The 24982-nt window shown below is 37.9% G+C and overlaps 1 long non-coding RNA gene across 1 annotated transcript; it reads right to left on the bottom strand.

Moving 5' to 3' along the window:
* Window positions 1-22736: 22736 nt before the first annotated feature.
* Window positions 22737-24664, bottom strand: LOC142525575 (uncharacterized). The gene is made up of 3 exons (XR_012815100.1): window positions 24417-24664; window positions 24261-24334; window positions 22737-23418 (listed from the first exon to the last, which is right to left on the bottom strand). It is a non-coding gene; the product is annotated as an uncharacterized LOC142525575 (long non-coding RNA).
* Between the last annotated feature and the right edge of the window lie 318 nt (window positions 24665-24982).

The following is a 24982-nucleotide window of genomic DNA, read 5'->3' as shown; positions in this document are numbered from 1 at the left end:
CATGGCATGAGCTCAATCGAAAAGTCCACCTCTCTGTCTAGTGGGATGCCTGAAACATCGTCAGGGAACACATTGGAGAACTCACTGACTACATCCACATCCTCCTGCCTCTGACTGACTGGCTCTGTCACTGAGATGATGCTGGCTAAGAATGCCTGGCAGCCTCTTCTCATAAGTTTCCTCGCACACATGCAAGAAATGATGTTTGGCATCGGCTGATGCCTAGCTGCCTCGAAAAAAACGGCTTCCCACTGGACGGTCTGACAGAAACTGACCTATGTCGAAAATCTATGATTGCACCGTGAGAAGATAGCTAGTCCATACATAATATGATGTTGAACTCCGGTAGTGGTAGTACAATATAATCTGCCTGTACTGCATACTTCTGTAATCAGAGCTCCAATCTCTTCACTATCTGGGAAGTGAACATCTGATCCCCTGATGGAATCGATACTCTGAACCCTGAATCTATCGCTACTGGTATGATTCCTATTCGCTTCACGAAAGATTCGGATATAAACGAATGTGTAGCCCCTGAATCTATCAACGCATGCGTGGCTACACCAGCAATATATATCCTCCCTACGACAAAACATACCATCAATCTAATAATATTGAACTTAAGGAATGCTTTATCGGCAATTAACCCAAAATCATAAAAAAATCACTGAATTAACCCAATCATCATTCCCAAAAATTCCAAATTCAACCTCAGAAAAATTGAAATTTACAAATTATCTCTTAAAGTTCGAAAAAATGCACTTCGGTCCTTGAAATTATTCGAAAATTACAATTTGACATGATAAAATCATTGGTCGATAAATTTGTTCTCAATCAAATAACTACATTCTTAATCTCAACTAGGTAGAGCATGCATCCTAATTCCATATATGTTGTCGATCCCAATAAATAAATCCTCAAGCAAGCATTAAATCCAAACAATCATGCGAAAATTAAAATCTTAAACAAAAGGGTTACCGGTAATCAGTGTCGAGTCTGGCTCTGCATCAGCCTCCTCGGCATGCAACACATAGGCCCGGCCAGTAGTGGGGCCCTTGATCTTATGGCAGTCTACTAATTTGTGGCCCTCCTGTCCACAAACGAAACACAAGTAGGTCCCCCATAAGCACTTATCGATATGAAACTTACCGCACTGCGGGCATGTCTACCTGTCCTCTGGCTTAGGCGCTCCTGGTGCCTGAGGGGGTCTCTGCTGCTGGGGCCTCCTGAACTTACCCTGGGGCTTCTGCTGCCCCTGCTGCCTCGATGGTCCAGAGAATTATTTCTTCTATGGCTGGGAACTGGACTAAGGCTGGTGTCGCTTCCGCTGCAGAACAAAATCTATGTCTCGGAGAGCCTGCTCTGCCTCATCATAACTCGCCGGCCTCATCATAACTCGCCGGCCTCATCAACATCACATCCCGGCAAAAGTTAGGTCAGTCCATCCAAAAAGTGTCGCAGCTTCTGATCGGCATCTCTCTCTATCATGGGAACAAAACGGCAGCCCCTGTCGAACTTGCGTATGAACTCTGCCACAAATGAGTCCCCCTGGCGGAGACTCATGAACTCTTTCGTCAAGGGGCCCCTGACGTCAGCTGGAAAGCATTTCCCGTAGAACAACTCCTTGAACCTGGCGCATGTAAGGATGGCCAAGTCCACGGCATGGGCGGTTCCCTCCCACCACAGGGACGCATCGTCTCTCAGCATATAGATGGCGCACCTGGCCCGATCGCCATCCCTCATCTGAAGATAATCAAAGTGAAGCTCTAGAGATCAAATCCATCCCTCTGCTATAAACGAATCAGTAGTACCCCCGAACTCCTTCGGGTTGAGCCGACAGAACTGATCAAAAACATTCACCTGAGGTCTAGGATCCTGCTATACCTGCTCCAATAGTCTAGCCATACCTCTAGGACTCGGGTAGCTGGGTCCTCTGACGGTGGTGGTGGAGGTCCTCTGCCACCCCAGGAATCTCATCTTGTCTGTCTGTACTGGGAGCACGTCTTGGAGGCATATCTGAATACAGTTCAATTTAAAACGTAACCGCTCATGCAATTAATCTAGTTTTTTAACAAAGTAAATCCTTAAATAATAAAAGCAGTTAAACATATGCAGTAGATCATTATAAAGCGTAAATCATGAAAATATGTAGGGGATAACAATAAATCATTTAAAACATAAAAGCTTACAGAGTCGAGGTTTTGAAGACTGAGCTGCAGAAGCTGGCGGTGGTACAACCCTATACAGGACCCTTGCTCTGATACCAACTATAACGTCTACTGTTTTAAAAGTGCGGAAATATTTTTTTTAAAAAAAACTCTCATTTCAAAATAAACATTTAAATAAATCGCATGCATGCAATCCTACTGAAAAACATTATTTAAAAATTATCATAAGCAATTACCAATAAAAATATAGCGGAGTGAAAACGAGTAACATCCTAACATCAAACACTAAAATAAAACAGCGTATAAAATACTCATATCCTCTCAATAACATGAAATCATAAATGTTTGGAAAATCATAAGGTCCTCGGTCGTGTCGCCCACCAGGCCTTATGCCTTAGAGTCCAGCACTTCCAGTCTCCTCGGCATCGAAATCACCTGTATCACACAGGCCTAGTGAGTCTAAAGACTCAACACAACTGTACCAAAAATAACAAATACCTATACATAGCACACAACAGTGAAAAAAATCATAATCAACATATCTTTCATGAACTTTAAAAGCTTAATGTAAACGTGTCAAATATAATCGTGACGTGACAAAACAGTTCATCGTTAATCATCATTCATCGTTCATCATTCATCATTCATCATTTATCATTTAGCGAATTCAGTTCATTAGAGGTGACTATCGTACATCATCATTTACGATGGATCCATCATACATAGAACCGCAGTACCCGGCGGCTGTCGAACATCGGTGACAGGATTACTCATCCACTATGCCTAGGCCTCATCATCAGCATTTATATATACGTCTTAAACATTTACATATATATCGATAGTCACAACTAATTCCCATCATTCAAAATATCATCTTTTACATCACTTATAAAAATCATGCACAAATGCAATTTTTCTTAAATCCAAGCATACGATGTATATTTTCATAAAATCTTAAAATCATGATGCATAAAAATTTAAAATATAGTAAATTTTTACTCGGGGTGGTGCCAGGACCGAAATTTCACTCCGGGTGCAAAATGACCATTTTGCCCCTGAAAACCCAAAAATTACCATTTTGTCCCTGGACCTCTAAAATTAACCTGAAGCTTACCAAACTGCCTAAAATGTCCCAAACTTATTTTAAAGAATTCTTAGACGTAAACTCGAGCTTATTTTACAACTTAACCGATTTGTTTTAAAACTTGGACCGGGCTCCCGGTTTTAACCTGAATCGACTCGAAACTTAACCAAAAATTTCATAACTTTTTACCAAGTGAACATCTAAAAGGTCTCAAAGATCTTAAAATCAGGCTCTTAAGATATCGGTCAGACCCATGAATGGCTTCTGTAAAATCTGTTTTCTCCCTTCTCCAACCCGCAAGGCACCCCTCGCATCCTAGCGCTCCTTGGCTCGTACCAGCTAACACCAGCCACGAACCAACCTACTAGGAACCAAGACCAAACCATAATAGACCTCACAGATCCACACAACAAGCCCCATGCACGCCGCTAACTGCTAAGAACCGAGAATCATCAAAAAAACTCCTACCGCGACCAACCCGTCTCATCTTGGCTTGATCAATCGTTCCGCCAACTGCAGCCTAGTTCGAGCCATTATAGACTCCAAATCAGACCCAACAGGGTCTGGTCCAGGGCTAGAGAAACCCCTCGCGCAGCCAGAACCATGGAAACACGATCGAGCCCCTTCCCCACGTACAAACGCGACCACCCTCCTTCACTCGGCCCTTCAACCAGCAGCCCTTATCATGACCCTACACCTAAAAGCTGCCTATTTTCATCATGATATGTCCCTAAACCAATAGGAAAACATAAGCCCCTTGCACAGAATCGAAGAAACCGTGAGCAACACATCAAAATGCAATATTAAAGTGCAAAACCAAAGGATCTCTCATGTTCATGTCTAGATCGAAAGATTTCATGCACACATGTATACACATCAGTAATATCAACGTATGTGATGCAAAAATGAAGGTACAATGTGTGTCTTGATGAGTTTTTGGTGTACATGTGCTCGAAGGAACCCGAGACGTGGGAAGAGCTTGAGTTAGAAGGAAAAGAAGAAACCGAAATTCTTTGCTGTTGCACTCACAAATAGGATGACTGATTGGAGGGGGTGGACGACTGAGTGGAGTGTGAATTAGGTTTAGTGGGGTGCTTAGGGAATAATTAGATATTATTTAAATGGTTAACTAGTAAATTAATGGGCCCTAATTTGCTAATTATAATTTTAAAAGGGTGTCAAGCCCAATAAGCTTAAAAGTAGGCCCATTAAATTCAAACACACTCTCGGACAATATTTCGTGTTGGAATGTTTTTGAAAATATTAGCCGAACCCTAAAAAAGTCCCCCTATTCGATAAAATTTACGTACCAGATAAAAGAAAAATCTTGCGGGTAAAAATACACAATAAAGCCCATTTTTTCAAAACACCTTAAATTAATTTTTAAAAATTATTCTTGTAAAAAAATAATTTTCCTGAAATTTCTCCGGTCTCCGTTCCTTGATCGAGCACGAAATGCATCTAGAAATCCTAATGCATGAACTTTTAAAAAAAATCTTGAAATAAATCCTATCATGTATGAATTACACATAAAATTCATAAAAATAATTAAACACATAATTTAAAATAAAACCCTAGATTTCATGCACTCAGGTTACGTGAATTAAATTCCTGGACCTTACAACAAGTCTCGCTTTGTTGCGCACTACTGAGTTTGTTTATGTATACCCACTTTGTACCTATAATGGTTTTAGAAACTAGTCTTAGGACTAAGTTCTAGACATTGTTATGGGTAAACTGATTTAGCTCTTCTTCCATGGCATTTATCCAGTTAGGATCAACAAGAGTTTCATCAGTTTTCTTAGGTTCCAGTTTGGAGTTCTTACCTGATCAGATGGATTACCTATTACCAATTCTGGTGGATGTGATTTCTTCCATCTATATTCAACATTTGTTGAATCCATCTCAGCAACTGCTTCGGTTGGCAACTGAATATTTTCTTCAGTTTCAGTTGCTGTTGTATCAGTTAGTAGTAACTGAGTATTATCATTTTGCTCCACCAAATGATTATCAGTAACAATTTCTTGTTCAACTGATTGATCCAGTACTTCTGGTTCTGGTGTTTGAAGAATATTTCGATTAATGTGATTATCTTCTTCATTATCATCCTCCAAACTAATATCTGTAAAGCGATCACCTAGCTCAACTGGATCAGTTGGCTTATCAGTTAGCACAAATTCATCAAATACAACATGAATAGACTCTTCTACATTCAAAGTGTATTTGTTAAAAACTTTGTAAGCTTTACTAACTGATGAATATCCAAGAAATATTCTCTCTACTGATTTAGTATCAAAAGCTTTTAAATGATTTTTGCCATTATCAAGAATAAAACATCACCAGCCGAATATTTTGAAATAAGAAACCACACTTTTGTGTCCATGCCATATCTCATATGGTGTTTTCAAATGATTTTTATTAATCATTGATCTGTTCTGAGTGTAACATGCAGTGTTTACTGCTTCTGCCCAAAACCTCTGAGAAATACCAGAATCAACAAGTATTGTTCTAGCAGCTTCTTTAAGGGTCCGATTTCTTCTCTCAGCTACACCATTTTGCTAAGGAGTTCTTGCTGCTGAGAGCTCATGCTTGATCCCAGTATTTTCTAAAAATTGTGAAAGATTTTTATTGATGAATTTAGTCCCTCGATCAGACCTTATTCGATCAATCCCAACTGATTTTTCATTTAATAGTCTTTCGAAAAGCTTAGTCACTTGTGCAGCAGTTTGGTCTTTTGATTTAAGAAAGATGACCCAAGTAAATCTTGAAAAATCATCCATGACTATTAAGGTGTATTTCATTCGCCCGAAGCTCATGACATGTATAGGACCAAATAGATCCATATGTAGCAGTTCTAAGCATCTGGAAGATGATTTACAGTCCTTATTTTTAAATTAAGATCTTACTTGCTTTACCAAACTGACATGTTGAACAAATTTTAACTTTTGAAAAATATATTTTGGGCAAACCAGTTACAAGATCATTGTTACTCAGATAAGCAATAGATTTAAAGTTTAGGTGGTTCAACCTTTTATGCCACAACCAATTTTTAGAAGATTTGAAAGTTATAAAACAAACTGGTGCATAAGGTTGATCAATCCAACTGACTTTGTAGGTGTTCCCAAAACGACTGCCAGTTACGATGACCTCATCAGTTGAGTCTCTAACTGAGCAAGTGTGTCTGTCAAACTGAACTGAGAATTTATTGTCACATAACTGAATGATGCTAATCAAGTTATATTTCAAATTCTCAACTAGTAAAACATCTTTGATAGTGAAATTACCATGGATAAGCTTACCTTACCCACAGTTTTACCTTTGGAGTTGTCTCCAAAACTGATGTTTGGACCAGTGTATTTGATCAGTTGGGATAGCAAATTTGCATCCCCTGTCATATGACGCGAGTATCCACTGTCCATCTACCGGGTTGATTCTTTTTTTGTACCTATTGCCTACAATCACACACAATAAATAATCTTGGTACCCACATCTATTTGGTTCCTAGATGATTAGTCCTTTAGGAACCCAGATTTTGACCAGTCTAACTGACTTTCCAGTTGATGTGTTCTAAATAGTTTTTCTCGGCATGTGTGTGCTTGATGTGTAGTGTGCAGATGAAGCAACATGTGTTTTAGCCTTGTTCAACTGGTTGTTCAGCCGATATCTTTTCTGAACTGGGCTACTGTTATAGTAATTGGAGTAGCCATTAGAATAGTTCAGGTATTTATTGCTGAATCTTTTTATGACTGACTTTGTGGGTCAGTTAAGATTTTTGTGCTATAACCAATATCATACCTTCTAGCCTTATTCTTATTTTCAATAGGATGTACAGCTGATTTACTTGGCTCAGGTTATTCTTATACCACAACTGATTTTACAAAGTGAATATATTTCCTTTTGTCTATGTTCAGTTTTGGCTGAGTATCACGGGTGGAAGTTTCATGTTGGTTGATGAATCCTAAACAAGTTTTATCAGTAACTGATTTTTTATTATCTTGTATTTCAGCTAGTGCAACAGATGATTTATTCCATGCCTTAATAAGCTCAGTTTGCTTTGAATTCTCAAGGATTAACTGATGAATCATATATTTATTCTTGCTTCTTTCAGCATTCAGCTCAGCAATCTCCCGTTTAAGACTCAACAGATCAACTGATTCATCGGTTTCAGTTTTATCGTCTTTGGGATCAGTTTGCTTTGCTTTGGCTTTCTCAAAAGATAGGGCAAGCTTGTGATACTCGTTAACCATGTCATAAAGTGTATAAATAAGTTCATCTCGTGTGAAGTCAGTTAAACTAAAGTCGAATACATGTTGACTGGTTGACTCCAGTTCTGTGTCATTAGCCATCAGACACTTGAACTCCTCATAATCATCACTGGAGTAGCTCAAGCTCTCAGGTTCTGAATCATCACTGTCATATTCTGCCCATTTGGACTTGCTTTGTTCTACTAGAAGCACTTCATGTTTCTTTCTGTATCATCCTTAGTTCTTCTCTTGTGCTCGTAAGATTTCTTTTCCTTTTAAGTTGAGCCTCGACTGTCCTTCTTTGGCTTAGGACAGTCAGCAATAAAGTGACCAGCTTTGCCACAATTGTAGCAAGCATTAGGTTCTTCCTTGGAGTAATTTTCTGATATTGTCTTTGAAATTTTCCTTGATTTCTTCTCATAAATCTTCAAAACATTTTGACAAATAATGACATAGCGTCATTATTTAACTGATCAGCAGATTTGTCAACTGAATCAGTTGGATCCAGTTTGACAGCAGTTAAGACAGTTGTAGCAGCTGGTGTAAAATGTTCCCCTTTTCTGGTTTGCAACTCAAACTCGTAGGATTTTAAATCAGCAAATAAATCATGAAGTTCGACCTTGTTAAGGTCCTTTGATTCTTGCATTGCCATGCTACCTCTTTATTTGAATACACCTTCCAAGTTCATTCAGTTCGTTTACTACGCTACTGATTCTTTCATCATATTCGTGCATGGATTATCCAATCTTCGTCTTGATATTTTCGAATCTTTGAACAGCAACATATAGTTTATTCTCCTTGGTTTGCTCATTACCTTCGCAGAGCTGAATCAGTTTCTCCCATATTTTCTTAGCAGTTTTGCACATTTTTATTTTGCTGAAAGTGACTTTGTCCAGCGTTTTGTACAAAATGTGTTTAGCCACGTTGTCCAAGTTGGCTTTTCTCTTGTCTTCAGCTGTCCATTCATCTCGGGGTTTTTTAATGCGGTGTGGTGCCCCATCAGTTATGGCAACAACAGTGTTTACCTTCAATATTTTCATGGGTCCGTCTGTAATAACGTACCACATGTCATCGTCTTGTGCAGCTAGATGAGCCTGCATTCTGATTTTCCAATCATCAAAATCTTCTCTAGAGAACATTGGAATTTTGTTTAATGAAGACATGGTAATCAGTTTGCATATAAGAATATTCAGGAACAAGATTCAACTGCTCTGATACCACTTGATAGGATCAGGTAAAGGTGAAAGAGTGTTTGGAAAGGGGGAGTTGAATAAACACTAACAATTTTCACAACCTTTTCTTCTTTGATGAGTCAGTTTAGTGATAAACTGATACTCGAAAATCTTATAAGTCGATATCAATCAGTTAACAAAAATACTACCGAAATAAACTGAGGGATAGATATAATAAAGCTGAAATAAAAGGACACAAGATTTTATGGATGTTAGAAGATTTTAAACACTCCTACGTCACCCCTTCTATCACAAAGATATTATATTCACACAAAGAATTTGATCGATACAAATAGTTGTACAGACCCACTTCAGTTTTGGACTTAAAAATGCCAAACTGAAACTCTTAGTTACAAACTAGTTAACAGTACTCAATTGGACTGAAATAACTTAGCACAACTGATCTTTTCAAGATCAAGTATAATAACAATAACAGTAATGAATGTATACAATAAGTGTGAGCTAAGATTTTAGCAGAGTGATAGCTCAGAATAGTATATCGATCGGGTTGATTCAGATTCGAGGAGATTTATCAGCTGCTCTTCTATGCTATTTATATGCTTTGCCTCCAACTGTAATATTGAATGCGATTTGAAACTTTCTATCCATTTTTTTCCACGTCAACGTTCTTCTGACATTCCTACACTGCAGCTTTTGTAATCCTACTACTTGTTGCAGTCAGCTTTTGTGTAGTTTTCGGTTGAAAGTCCCTTTACTTAATTGATGATGTGTACAGCTGATAGGATGTAGCTGATAAGCTCACAATTGATTGTGGTAACTGATAAGTTACAATTGATCAGTCAGTTGTCTGCGTACTTTATTTTGCTAGTCCAGTGGCCTTTGAAATCTACGTACTAATCTTCAGTTAAGGGCAACCGATAGTTTGCATATTTTAGATCAGTTTCTATCAGTCTTCTTGATCTGTTAATTCAATATATTAAACGCTTAGTTTGTCAAACTTCTGAAATTCAGTTTCCAACAACCAGTGTGTTCTAAAGTTAGAATATTTGAAGTTTCAGAAGTTGACAATTATTCGCAAGAGAACTGAAGAACCAAACTGATCAGAAAAATCAGTTTGCGGAACTGAAAATATCTTAATCAACTGAAGTATCCCAAACTGAATTGACATCACTTTGAGCTGAAAATTTCCAACAGAACTAATCCACTGTTCAGTTGAATCCTGATCAGCTAGCCACGACATGAACTGAAGTATCAGCCGACAGACTGACAATTCGTACAAAAGTAGAACATATATTTGTCATTAAATGCATTTAATACGACCTTTGGGATCGAATAATATATATAGCTGATCAACTCAGTTGAAGAAGGGTGGTGAACATACTAAACACATTATGAACTACCATCGATCATTTACGATATTTCCTTCTAGCAGTTTTTAAATCTACAAATCACACACTAACGCGCTTATTTGAATTAATATTAATTTGCAGTAGTCACGCTAATTGTTAAGTGTGAATCAGTTTTCTATTGTAAGAAATTAGAAAAACTAAAGGTTTCAGCTTGACAGTATATAAATCCAACGGAAGAGTATTTTACAAACTTTGGTAATAAATCAAAGTATTTTAGTGAAAAACATATCATCGAGATAGAAGGAGTGACGTATGAGCATTTGAAGACTCCGAACATCCATAAATTTGTGTGCCCTAACTTTTTATCTACTCAGTTTTTACTATATTCCACAATGATTATTCAATCTATATTTCAGTCTATTTTCGCACTACTATCAGTTGACTTATTTATATCGACAAACATGATTTTAGGATCTGAAACGTCCACTACTCGTTTTGTTTAAAAAGTACTAGAAATATTTTTATTTTTTTTAAACACTTACTATTGAATCGGCCGAATATACACATGCACATAAAAATATCTTGACACCATTTTAAAATAAAATCAACCAACTAATATTTGAAAAATCAAATGAATAGTTCAAATTGTAAAATCGTCAAACGTTTTACCAAACCTAAAAAACAATAATTAAAAGTTGTAAAATCTTTAACGTAAATCATAAACGTAAATCATAAGTGTGGAAAAAAGAAGCGTTGGTCCTTAGATTATGTGCACCTTCAGTCCAGCAAAGTCAACCATCAGGACCTCCATTATCATTATTATCATAATCACCTGCATCGATTACACCTAGTGAGTCTAAAGACTCAACACAACATATTCTTGATAACAAATAATACGTATAAAAATCACATGCAACAGTGAAAATATTTGTACGTAAAATAACATTTTCATGAATATGCAGACTTAAACATAAACATTTTTTCCTTTTCATCAATCCATATCATTCATCATTTTATCATAAATATTTCCCTTTTTTTTTTTCCATCATAAGCATATACATTTTCCTTTTTTTGAATTTGGATTGTTAATTGTGACTTTCGTATCATCATAAGGTCGATGGATCCATCTATCATGTAACCACAGTGCTGGACGGCGGGGACATCAGCGACACTCTCACCCATCAACTGAGCCTTGGTCTATTATCATCATATGGAAATACGATCGTCGGGCTCTCTCTGGGGTCTTCTCCCATAGACGGTCTCCCTCTGGGCATTCTCCCACGAATGGGCTCCCTTTAGGGCATTTTCCTTCACGATATCCCCAATCATAACATCATAATAGTCACAATTTCTTCACCTCCTCCAACATTTCATATTATCATAACTTTACAAAAATCATACACAAAAATATCATTTTTCTTTTTAAACCAAACATGCAACATATCTTTTAATTGTCCATATTAAATCATAAAATTCCCTAAACATTTAGAATAATCATATTAGCATATAAAATAGCATTCAGGACACTGTCATGACGTTTACTAATTTTCGGGTGTAGAATTACGGTTTTACCCCTAGACGTAAAATTTCACATTTTTGACTTTTTCTTAATTACATTGACTCTAGACCATCCCAAATAATTATTTAAGCTTACATTAACTTTCACGTGTTTTCATTTGGCTTAAATCGAGGAATTTTAAATTAATTTTAAAATGTAACATATTAATGCGTTTTAATCCCGAATTAACCCCAACTTTAATATATAATTTTCATATTAAAAACCTAGACTTTTAATAAATATTTGGCCCTCGAGAACCAAAACTTGACCCCCGTGAGCTATTTTTCGAATTATTTTATCATTGAAAATACTAACTTGACCCCTACATGTTAACCTCGAGCCATCTCCATTTTTTATCGAGCCATGCTCGAACTGTCATGAACCAACCTCGAGACAGACCCCCTATGGACCCTATTGGGTCCTTAGAACCCTTAGGATTCAATGCAAGCTCCAAAACCGAACCACTACACCAAATACATGCTTGGCCGAGAACTCCTAGTATGGTGGACTATATCTTTTCTTGCCTAGCCGCTTAACCAACGAGCCAGCCCTTGAACCAGCCCCTCAGGCACCCTCCTAGGACCCTAATGACTCGACATGGTCAAGCCCAAGGCCCACTGGCAGAGCCTATTTCTCCCTGCACGCTGCTGAACCCTGCGCATCTTCCATGAGGCTCATGGGTTGGAGTCCTAGCTTTCTAGGACTCCTTCTTAGCCTTGGTGATCGAGTCTTAGCATGGCTAGGACTATATCCCTGACTCATACATGACCCTAGCCCAGACCTAGTCCAGCCACAGCCAAGCCAAGCCACAAACCCCATGAACCCGAGCCCTATGATCACCTACCAACAGTTTTGGTTTCCAGCTTGTTTAGTTCTTGTTGCAGCATGTGGTGTGTGTTCTTAGGACACTAAACTCGTGTAAAGACATCCTTGATCATATCCTAATCATGGCAGCCCCTTTTAACACTTAAAAACATGTTTTTGGAATCAAAAATCAAGAGTTTAAAACATGTATATGCATAGTTACGAAAATAATAGGTTGTGTGACTTGTTTTCATGCAATTTCATAAACAATTACATAATATGGTGTGATGATGAGTAAAAAAAAGAGTATGGCATGCCTTTTCGTGATTTACACACGAAATAACGTTGACGATTGAAGAACGACGACGAGGAGATCCTTGGCTTGCAAAATTATGCAAAACTCGATACTTTCCCTTCAATTCTCCTTGTGTGTGCGTGTGATATAAGGGAAAGTGTAGGGGAAGGGGGCCGTGAGTTATGAGAAGGGTTAGGGTAGGTTTTGAATATTGAATACTTAATTAAACGGTAATCAAGCTTAGGCCAATTAGGGGAGTTAATTAGGCCCATTTGTGCTCAATGAAAATACTAAAAATTATTTTGAGCAGAAAAGTTTATGAATTTATTAGCCGTGTTGCCAACACGTTCGTATTTTTGTTGAAAATCCAACACCGATAAAATTTACCTCCCGGCGTATAAAATCACCTCAAAACCCCTTACTTTTTAAAATAAGAAAAAACATCAATCATATTTTAAATAATTAAAAATAATTATTTAATAAAATTATTGTCCATTTTTCAGCCCTCGGTCTCTGTTCCTCGATCGCAACTCGAATAACCCCTAAAAATACATTTTAATGCATGTACGTAGAAAAACTACTAAAACATCATATAAACATGTCCTATAATCAATTTAGCAATTAGAATAAACTAATTAACCATTTTTTTTTCATATTTCTAGATTTGCATGCAGTTGGATTACATCATCTTAATTTTGGACATTAAATTTCCTCCCCCTTAAATAAAATTTCGTCCTCGAAATTAGAACTTACTGAATAGCTCTAGGTAGAGACTCCTCAAGTCCCTCTCGGTTTCCCGAGTAGCTTCTTCTTCCGTGTGATTCCGCCACTTGACCTTGACCATTCAAATGACTTTGTTTCAGAGTCTTTTTTCTTATCTTGCCAAGATTTGGACAGGTCTTTCTTCATAAGTCATATTTGGAGTCAATTGTAGAGGTTCATGATTTAGTACATGTGAAGGGTTCGACATGTACTTTCCCAGAATTGAGATGTGAAACACATTGTGAACTCCAGAAAGCATCGGTGACAGTGCCACTCTATAGGCTAGTGTTCCAATCCACTCCAAAATCTCAAACAGGCCTATAAATCTTAGGCTAAGCTTGTCTTTCTTACGAAATCGCATTACACCTTTCATAGGTGCTATTTTCATAAATATATGATCTCCCACTGCAAACTTTAAGCCTCTTCATCTTTTATCGACATAACTCTTTTGTCGGCTTTGTGCACTCTTCATTCTCTCTCCAATTTTGACTACAAACTCAGTAGTCTCTTCAATCACATCCAGACCATTCTCTCTTCTTTCACCAACCTAGTCCCAATGAATAGGATATCTACATTTTCTTCCATAAAGTGCCTCAAAAGAAGCCATCCCAATTGATGATTGATAGCTATTATTGTAAGCGAACTCCACTAGAAGTAACTTCGGTTCCCAACTACCTTGGAAATCGATCACACAAGCTCGCAGTAGATCTTCTAAAATTTGTATAACTCTTTCGGACTGACCATCAGTTTGAGGATGGAATGCTATATTGAATAATAATTTGGTCCCCATTGCTGCGTGCAGACTCTTCCATAATGATGACGTAAATCTCGGAATTCTGTCAGAAATAATAGACACAGAAATCCCATGCAGACGAACTATCTCTCGGAAATATAACTCTGAATACTGAATCATGGTGTAGGTCGTCTTAATAGGTAGAAAATGCGCTGATATCATAAGACGATCGACTATCACACATATGGCATTAAATCCTCTTACAGTTCTTGGTTATCTCACAACAAAGTCCATAGTAATATTTTCCCATTTCCACTCGGGAATAGGAAGTGGCTTAAGTTTCCCCGCTAATCTCTGATGCTCTGCTTTGACTTGTTGACATGTCAAACACTCAATCACAAAACGCAGAATATCTCTCTTCATGCCCGGCCACCAATATAATAACTGCAAATCTTTGTACATCTTTGTGCTTCCCGGATTAATGGAATATGGTGTCATGATCATCCTTCATAATGAGCTCCCTCAAAGAGTCGTCACTAGGAACCCATAAACGATCTCAATAACGAACTATATCATCCACCTCAGAATATAACTTCCGGCCTTTGGCTTCATCTCTTGCTCTCCATTTCTACAATTGCTCATCAGTAGATTGTCCCTCACAGATTATATCTCTCAAATTCGACTGTACTGATAATGTGGCAAGATTAGGGGCCTCGTCCCTAGCATAAACTATAATCTCAAACCGCAGTATCTCGGACTACAATGGTCTTTGGAGTGATATTTGAGTGATAACAAATGCCTTTCGCTCAATGCGTCTGCCACTACATTAGCTTTTCTCGGATGATAACTAATCTCACAGTCGTAGTCTTTCACTAATTCGAGCCATCTTCGCTGTCACATATGCAATTCCATTTGGGTGAAGAAGTATTTCAAACTTTTATGATCGATGAATATCTTGCACTTCTCCCCATACAAGTAATGTCTTCAAATCTCTAATTCAAAAACTACCGCTGCAAGCTCAAGATCATGAGTGTGGTAGTTTTTCTCGTGAACTTTCAACTGTCTCGAGGCATAGGATATAACTCGATCATTTTGCATCAAAACTGCGCCCAAACCAAGTTTAGAAGCTTCAGTATAAAGAACATACTCTCCTTGCCCAGATGGCATAGCTAACATTGGCGCAAAAATCAAGACTTGCTTCAACTTATCAAAAACTGTCTTGACACTAGGATCCCCATACAAACCTTGAATTCTTCTTTCTTAAGGCGGTCATAGGTACCGCTATGGATGAGAATACCTGAATGAATTTGCGATAATAGCCAGCTAATCCCAAGAAACTGCGAATCTTGGTAACACTCTTTGGTACTGGCCACTCTCTCACTGCCTCAACTTTACTTGGATCAACTTCAACTCCTTCACTAAAAATGATGTGGCAGAAGAATGCCAATCTATTAAGCCAAAACTCGCATTTACTGAATTTTGCATATAACTTCCTATCTTGCAGTACTTTCAGTGATGTTCTCAGATGACGACTATGCTCCTCTTTGCTCTTAGAATAGATCAAAATATAATCAATGAAGACTATAAAAAAATGATCCAGATACGGTTGAAATGCGCGATTCATGAGATCCATGAAGATCGCTGGCGCATTGATCAACCCAAATGGCATGAGCTAAAATCATAGTGCCCATATCTAGTACGAAGCGCTGTCTTGTGAACATCAGACTCTTTTACTTTCAACTGATGGATACCCAAATGGCATGACCTAAACTCATAGTGCCCATATCTAGTACGAAGCGCTGTCTTGTGAACATCAGACTCTTTTACTTTCAACTGATGGTATTCAGAACCAGAACTAAGATCAATCTTCGAGAATATCGATGCTCCTTGCAACTGATCAAATAAATCTTCGATTCTTGGTAGAGGATACTTATTATTGACAGTGACTCTATTCAACTCTCGATAATCAATACAGAGTCGCATACTTCCATTTTTCTTCTTCACAAATAATACTAGTGCGCCCCATGGAGAATAACTAGGGCGAATAAAACCATTGTTTATCAATTCTTGGATTTGATCTTTTAATTCCTTCATTTCAGCGGGTGCTATACGATAAGGTGCTTTAGATATAGGAACAGTGCCCGACATCAACTCAATGGAAAATTCCACCTCACGATCAGGTGGAATGCCATAAACATCTTCGGGAAAGACGCTATGAAAGTATCTGACAATATCAACATCTTCCAACTTCTGACTGATAGGAGCATGTGCGGTAGTGACACATCCTAGAAAAGCTTGGCACCCACGTCTCATAAGCTTCCTCGCACATAGACAAGAGATAATGTGCGGCATTTTCTTGTTCCTTGCCGCCTCAAAGACAAAATATTTCCCATTACGTGGTCGAATAGACACTGATCACTAACAAAAATCAATCAAAGCTCCATTCGCTGATAACCAATCAATACCAAGTATGATATCAAATTCAGGAATAGGAAGTACGATAAGATTTGCCCGAACCACATCTCTGAATAAACGAAGCTATATATTCTTCACAATCTTAGACGTGAGCATTTGATCACCGAAAGGAATAGAAACTAGGAAACCCAAACCCTTATCCTTATGAATAATATTCAGTCGCTTGATGAAGGTTTCAGATATGAAAGAATGTGTAGCTCCTGAATCTAACAATACATAGGTAGCTACACCTCGAATGATAATCCTCCCTGCGACGAAAATGTCTTTTAAATCTTTTCGTGTTGAAGCTTAAGGAATTTCTATCATTATTCTCCCAAAGTTATGTGAAGATTACGCGTTGAGCTTAAGAATTTCTTGAAAAATTTAGCCCTTCAATTTTTCTAAATTTACATTTTAGTCCCTAGAATTTTTGAATTATTGCAGTTTGACCCTTAAATTTTCGGAAATTTACATTTTGGTCTCTTAAATTTTGAAAATTACCCTATGGGTCCTTAAATTTTCGGTAATTGCATTTTTTGTCCCTCAACTTTTTGATAGTTTCAATTAAGTCCCTTATATTTTTGGTATTTACATTTTAGTCCTTATACTTTTCAAAAATTGTACATTGACCCCTCAAGAATATTCGAAAACACTATCAACCCTTAGTTATTATTTTCTTTTAATTTTTGGCCATAAACTTTTTATATGGGATTATTTAATCCTTTACATAAAATCAAGGCTCAAAAATCAATATCAATTCTATGGTTTCTAAAATCATATCTTAATTTCCAACTAAGTGGAGCATGCAACCTAACTTCTACTAGGTTAATCTTGATCCTAATTCAATTCTAATAACCAATTTACCATTTCATGCAATTAAAAGCAATGTAAAAATGTTAAATGACTGGGTTACCCGTAATGAGCGTAGTGTCTGGCTCCTCCTCTGCTTCTTCTGCATGCATAACATAAGCTCTTCCCAACATAGGTGCTTTCTTCTTTGGGCAATCAGCAACTTTATGCCCATCTTCCTTGCATATATAACACTTGTATGTCCCTTACATGCATTTTCCAAGATGTGGGCGATTGCACTCCTTGCATAGGGGCTTCTCAGCAGGCTTAGGTGCTCTAGGATTTGGTTGCTTTGGTGGACCTTGCTTCTTGACTTGTCCTTGGGGCTTTTGAGGCCCTAGAGGTCTAGAAGGACCCATATACGGCTTCTTATTTGGCTGCGAATTATTTTGGTGTTGCTGCCTCTTGCGCAGCATCTCAAAATCGATGTCTTTCAAAGATTGCTTAGTTTGAAATGCATAGGTGGTAGCAGCAGCATAATCCAGGGGACACATCATCATCACATTGTGTCGTATGGTAGGTCGAAGACCATCCATGAAGTGTCTAAGATTCTCCGCAGCATCCCTCGCAATAAGGGTACAAAGTGACAACCTCTATCAAATTTCCTCACAAACTCACCAAAAGTCAAGTCTCCCTGACGGAGGCTCATAAACTCACTCTTCAGTCGCTCCCTAACATCAGCACTAAAATACTTTTCATAGAATATCTCCATGAATCGAACCCAACTAAGAGTGGCAATGTCAATACCATGGTCGGCTCCTTCCAACCATAAAGAAGCATCATCCCCAAACATGTAAGTAGCACACCTCACAAGGTCAGCATCCCCCATATTCAGATAACGAAAGTGCACCTCGAGTGCACGAATCCAAGCCGTAGCAGCAAAGGGATCGGTTGTGCCAGAAAATTCCTTCTGCGCTAGCCTCCGGAACTGTTCATAAACATCGTGTTGTGGCCTAGGAGCATTCTGAAACTGCTCAAAGAAACGGGTCATGCCCTCAAGTGCGCGAACAACAGCATCCCCATTAGGAGGCGAGGGTGAATTGTCTCGACGGTTCTCAATATCCTCAGCCTGATTCTCCATAACAGGGGTACGCCTAGGAGGCATTTTATCTGAACGTTTTCCAAATTCTAACGTAACCAACATGCATTTCAATCTAAGTTTTCTAATCATTCATCATATCCTAATTGATTTTAGCAATTTTTGAACATTTAAAATATGTATTCTCGTAAAGCTATTAAACATGCGATGTAATCATATACTTCATGTAATCATTCAGGTAGCATCATATAAATAATATAAAGCATGTAAACTTATAGATTGAGGCTTGACGACTGAGCTTCCCGGCACTTATGTTGGCATAACCCTTTACAGAACCATTGCTCTGATACCAACTGAAACGTTCACTACTCATTTTGTTTAAAAAGTACTAGAATTTTTTTATTTAAAACACTTACTATTGAATCGGCCGAATATACACAAGCACATAAAAATATTTTGACGCCATTTTAAAATAAAACCATTGAAAAATCAAAGGAATAGTTCAAATGGTAAAATCGTAAAACGTTTTACAAAACATAAAAAGCAATAATTAAAAAGTCGTAAAATCTTTAACATAAATCATAATCGAAAATTATTAGTGAGGAAAAATAGAAGCGCTGGTCCTCGGATTATGTGCACCTTTAGTCCAGCAAAGTCAACAATCAAGACCTCCATTATCATTATTTTCATAATCACCTCCATCGATCAAACCTATTGAGTCTAAAGACTCAACACAACATATTTTGATAACAAATAATACGGATAAAAATCACATTCAACAATGAAAATACTTATACGTAAAATAAAATTTTCAGGAAGATGCACAGACTTAAACATAAACATTTTTTCTTTTTCATCAATCCATATCATTGATCATTTTATTAAAAACGTTTCCCTTTTTTTTTCATCATAAGCATATACATTTTCCTTTTATTGAATGTGGATTGTTAATTGTGACTTTCGTACCATCATAAGGTTGATGGATCCATCTATCTTGTAACCACAGTACTGGGTGGCGGGAATATTTGCGACACTCTCAACCGTTAATTGAGCTTTGGCCTATCATCATCATATGGAAATACGATCGTCGGGCTCCCTCTGGGGCCTTCTCCCATAGACGGGATCCCTCTGGGGCCTTCTCCCACGAATGAGCTTCCTCTGGGCCCTTCTTCAGTAAATGAGCTCCCTATGGGGCTTTCTATCTCACGATATCCCCAATCATATCATCATAATAGTCACAATTTCTCACCTTCTCCAACATTTCATATTATCATAACTTTCCAAAAATCATGCATAAAAATATATTTTTTCTTTTTAAATGAAGCATGCAACGTATCTTTTTATTGTCCATATTAAATCATAAAAATCCATAAACATTTAAAATAATCATATTAGCATATAAAACAGCATTCAGAACACTGCCATGACGTTTACTAATTGTCGGGTGTAAAATTACCGTTTTACCCCTAGACGTAAAATTTCACCTTTTTTATTTTTTCTTAATTCTGTTGACTCTAGACCATCACAAATAATTATTTAAGCGTACATTAATTTTCCCATATTTTTATTTGTCTTAAATCGGGGACTTTTAAATTAATCTTTAAATATAACATATTAATGCGTTTATTCCTGAATTAACCCAAACTTTAATATAAAATTCTCATATTTAAAACTTAGACTTTTAATAATTATTTTGCCCTTGTGAACCACGACTCGACCCCCATGAGCCATGTTTCAAATTATTTGATCATTTAAAACCCTAACTTGACCCCTACATGTTAACCTCGAGCCAACTCCATTTTTTATCGAGCCATGCTCGAACCATCATGAGCCAACCTCGGCCCAGAACCCCTTATGGACCCTACTGGACCCTTAGAAACCTTAGGATTCAACCCAAGCTCCAAAACCGAACCACTACACTAGATACATGCTTGGCCGAGAACTCCTAGTATGGTGGACTATATCTTTTCTTGCCTAGCCGCTTAACCAACGAGCCAGCCCCTCAAGCACCCTCCTAGGACCCTAATGACTCGACCTGGCCCAGCCCAAAGCCCCCTGCCCGAGCCCCTTTCTCCCTGCAGCTGCTGAATCCAGCGAATCTTCCATGAGGCTCACGGGTTGCTAGGACTCCTTCCCAGCCCTGGTGCTCGAGTCCTAGCATGGCTAGAACTCTCTCCCTGACTCATACATGACCCTAGCCCAGCCCTGGTCCAGCCACAGACAAGCCAAGCAACAAACCCCATGAACCTGATTCTCTGATCACCTACCAACAGCTTCGGTTTCCAGCTTGTTTAGTTCGTGTTGCTGGATGTGGTGTGTGTTCTTAGGACCATAAACTCGTGTAAAAACAGCCTTGATGTAACGTCCGAAAAACCAACCTACGTAAAATACATGCATGAAAAATTATTTTAATTGTTTAATTGTTTAATTTAATTGTTTTTAAATTCTTGCATGATATTTATTGTATGATTGATTGATTAAATGATTATGTGACATGGTTTCATGAAATCAAGGATTTTACCCGAATATTCGATAATAGGCAAGGGAAAAGAGACCGGGGACGACCAAGACAAGAATATTTATTTTTCATTAATAATGACAAGGCTTTCTAATATGATTTAATTTTTCTAAAAATGTTGGAGTTCGAATTATTTTACGAGCCGAGCTCGATTTTTCCTGGGAAGCCGGTTTTGGGAAAACAAGGAGTTTTAAAAGATAAAAAATATTATTTTATGGAAACTTATTTTATAAACTTTTATTATTTAATTAAACAAGTGTTATTGTGCTCAATTTAATTAAATTAAGTAGGCCTAATTAGCCTTAATCTTACAGGCCCAAAACCAAAGCCCATTAATATGTAATTAAATTTATAAATAACTCAACCTAGGTCTTTTAACCTCACAAATCACCACCAAACAGCCGTGATTCACCCTTGCACACACAATTCATATTTTCAAAATTTAGGAAGAAAGAAGAGCTTGTGTTCTTAGTCGTCCGGTCGTCCAACGTCGCACCCTCGCCGAAGATCATATATTCGAGCGTTATAAACGCAAATGCACGTTTTTTAAACTCTTTTAAACATCATACAAATCATTAATATGTGTGGGTTAATCGATTATGCATGAAAAAAAAATTGGTGTTCGATTATTTTACGGTACGTTACGTATTTTCAAACTTTTAATGATTTTACTCTTGTTTCGAAATTGTTTTTAAAGCCAACGGACACGCTGCCAAAACACGATCAAATATGAATGAATTCGGGACAAAAGATGATAAATTTAAAGTATGTAACAAGCTGGAAACCGTAGGAAATTGGAGAAGAAAAACCGTAATTCTTATTGTTTGTGCAATATTCAAGTGGCTCGATCACTTTGCATAGGGTCACGGGGGTGGCCGGGGCTGGTTGGGGGCTTGGCCAGGGTCAGGTTCGAAGGCTATGTAGGGTCCTAGGTTGGCTAGGGTTCGAGCTTGGGGCTGGGAAAAGAGTCCACGTGAAGTGGGACTCTCCCCCATGCGTGGTGCACTGCTGAGCTTCGGGAGAGGGGTGCAGCTGGGCTAAGGGCAAGCCAGGCTGGTCCAACAGGGTCCTAGGCTAATGGGTATGTGAGGCCCATTTACTCTAATAACAATTAATGATCAAACAATAATGGTTTGATTTAAAGCTGCAGCGGAAAAAGTTTAAAGTGCTTTAAAACGGACCTCGGGGCCTAGAAAAATTTCGGCATGACCTCCCCGTAAGTAGGACATCCCGAAAACTCAAGCAGCAGTTTATATCAAATTATACGCCAACTAGAGTCATTAAAACAAAAATCGAAGTCAACAACCTATAGCCACACTGTCCAGGACTAAACAGAAATTAAAACTTACCAGATCATAAGAATCACAGAGTCGACTCAGAACATCACAAAACAACCAAATATCACTACAGATACACTGGGCATCTCCCCGGTAAATAAACTACAATAAAATACCAAAACAAACTCAAGACATACATATAAACTAACTGGGAGACTCCACTGAACAGAACCAAGCAATCCAACCTCAATCCTGAGCTCCACTGGCGGAACCTCGGCTTGATGCTGTAAAACGACTCGGGAGATCTACCAGGGTGCCCAATAGCAACCACAGCAGCCCCCCCCCCCCCCCCCCCCCACCAGAAAACAACTGAGGTTATGATTCTGGTATGAAAACGGTTCAACAATAACAACAATAATCATAAATCATGCATAATCATATAATAAAATGTAATGTGCAATGCATGAAAGACTCACGAATAATCGGGATAACAGGAGCTAACAAACGGTACGATAACAACTGGAATAATGCTTGAGAAACAACTCAGGGGAGCTACATCGTCATGCAGCTAAACCGCCCTGCCAAGTATGCGAGGTATGCCAAGCTGTGCTGAATAACACCCATGACTTGGCCTCCATACAGCTGATACAATATAACAGGATGGCACAACAGAACGAACTAGATGACACAATCCCAGCGCTCACCTCAGAAGGCTGCACTAACCATGGGATTGTCCAATCACATCTACAGTCTCACCTGTATAGGCCTGTCAGCCACGCTATGACCCCGAGATAAACAACAGTGCCAGATAACAATGGATATCAACAACGGGCTAACAAGAACGATAGGGCTCAACATGAATGTCATAACAGTATGTCCTATGCTAAATGCCAATAATATGTCACAATACTAAACATATATCACAACGAAGACATTTAACAACTTTCAACAGTCAACAAATCATAAACACCATCGGTGCAACACAGAATGACAATTAAACATAATTTATGTTTTACCTTCGTATGTTATCGAGCTGTAACATACCTATACCGACTGATAACGACAAGAAGCTCAACTTTGATCTCCTCGGCCTAACAATAAGATAATATAACAAGTCGAGTAAATTTCCAATTCAAAAAAAATATTTCCAAATTTCAGCTTGTACTTATGCTAAGTTTTAAGGACAAAACTTAACCAAAATACACTTATCATACGTGGTTGGAATCCTAACATAAAAACCCATATTTCATCAGAAGATGTCAACAAGAAATTCAATCATCTTGACATGGATAAACATTCACAACCAGAAATCTAGAAAAATGAATTCTGTTACAGTTTCAGATTCGGCACTTATGACCATAAAATTCATATCTAATTCATTTTTTACCCAAATGAATATCCACCAAATGGAAATGAAAGACAACTTAAATATCTAAGTTTTTCTAGAAGAAACCATTTCTAAAATCTGAGTAGTTTAATCCCAAAATTAACAAGAACACGCTACTACTCACACATTTCGCGGACAGAACTCTAATACTGAGTAGTTTCAGTAAAACGAGCATAACTCTCTCAATTCTTAATGGAAATTAACGATTCAAGTCTCATTTCGAAGAAAAAACATAGCTCTACAACTTTTATTTTAACCAAAAATCCAGAATCCGACTGCACGAAGGTCATAATCCCAAATTACAGTAGGTATTCTACGCAGCTCAATTGCAGAATTCAGTTTTGACACATTTTTGTAGAAAAATCATATCAAATCCGTTTCTAATCGAAATTTGATGATTCCAGCGGCTCTAGAAAACTAACAAAAGATCTACAAGTTCTATTTGAACCTCAAGTCTAGATTCTTAGTGCATAACACACATAAACCTGAAATCAGAAGAAAAAGCTGGAATTTCAGGACCCGAAAAACACAAGATTCGAAGATTACTCTCGTTGCTAGCGGACTCAAGGTGAAGCTGAACGAAGCTCGCCTAAAATACCTTAAAGCTCTGCTGCAGATGACTGGAAAACAGGGGAAGAACGCTGCTAACAAATCCTCACCAAAAAGACATTAATCGACCAAGAAAATGATACAAATACTCACCAAAATCGGACAAGAACCCGGGCGAGAACGGCTCACGAACGGAGCACTCGCTTGGCTTCAATCTGCTTCGATCTCCTTCTATTATGGTTGCTCGTATCTGCTATGTCTTCAGCTGTATTTCACGGTGATTGGCTGGAGAAATTCAGGCGGCGCAGCTGCAGCTAGCTGGAGCAAGGAAGCCGACGGGTTGCAAGGAAAGGAGATGGGTTGGGGTGAGAGTTACGGGAATGGAGATTGGGGTTTCTGATTCTTTCTCCCTTTGCTAACAAAATATGTACGCATGAGTATAATATAAATTAGTTATTAAAATTAATAACTCAAGCTCATTTGATCCAGTTTTTGAATTTATTTTGCTCTCGTGTGTTATTTAAACTCTATATGTATTTTATATTGTTAAATTCTCCGATATTCTAAAATACATATTTTTAACACACTTCTTGAATTTATTTGACATAAATAATTATTTTAATTTACAACTCAATAATTATTCTAATTATGCCAAATTACCGGACAATTTATTATAGGGCCTTATATTTCTCGACCCCTTAAAACAAATTTCGTCCTCG

This window comes from Primulina tabacum, chromosome 14 (assembly GCF_025594145.1).
Source record: "Primulina tabacum isolate GXHZ01 chromosome 14, ASM2559414v2, whole genome shotgun sequence".
NCBI classification, from domain to species: Eukaryota; Viridiplantae; Streptophyta; class Magnoliopsida; order Lamiales; family Gesneriaceae; genus Primulina; species Primulina tabacum.
Note: the sequence above shows the minus strand (reverse complement) of the source record. Positions and strands in the feature narration are given on the sequence as shown.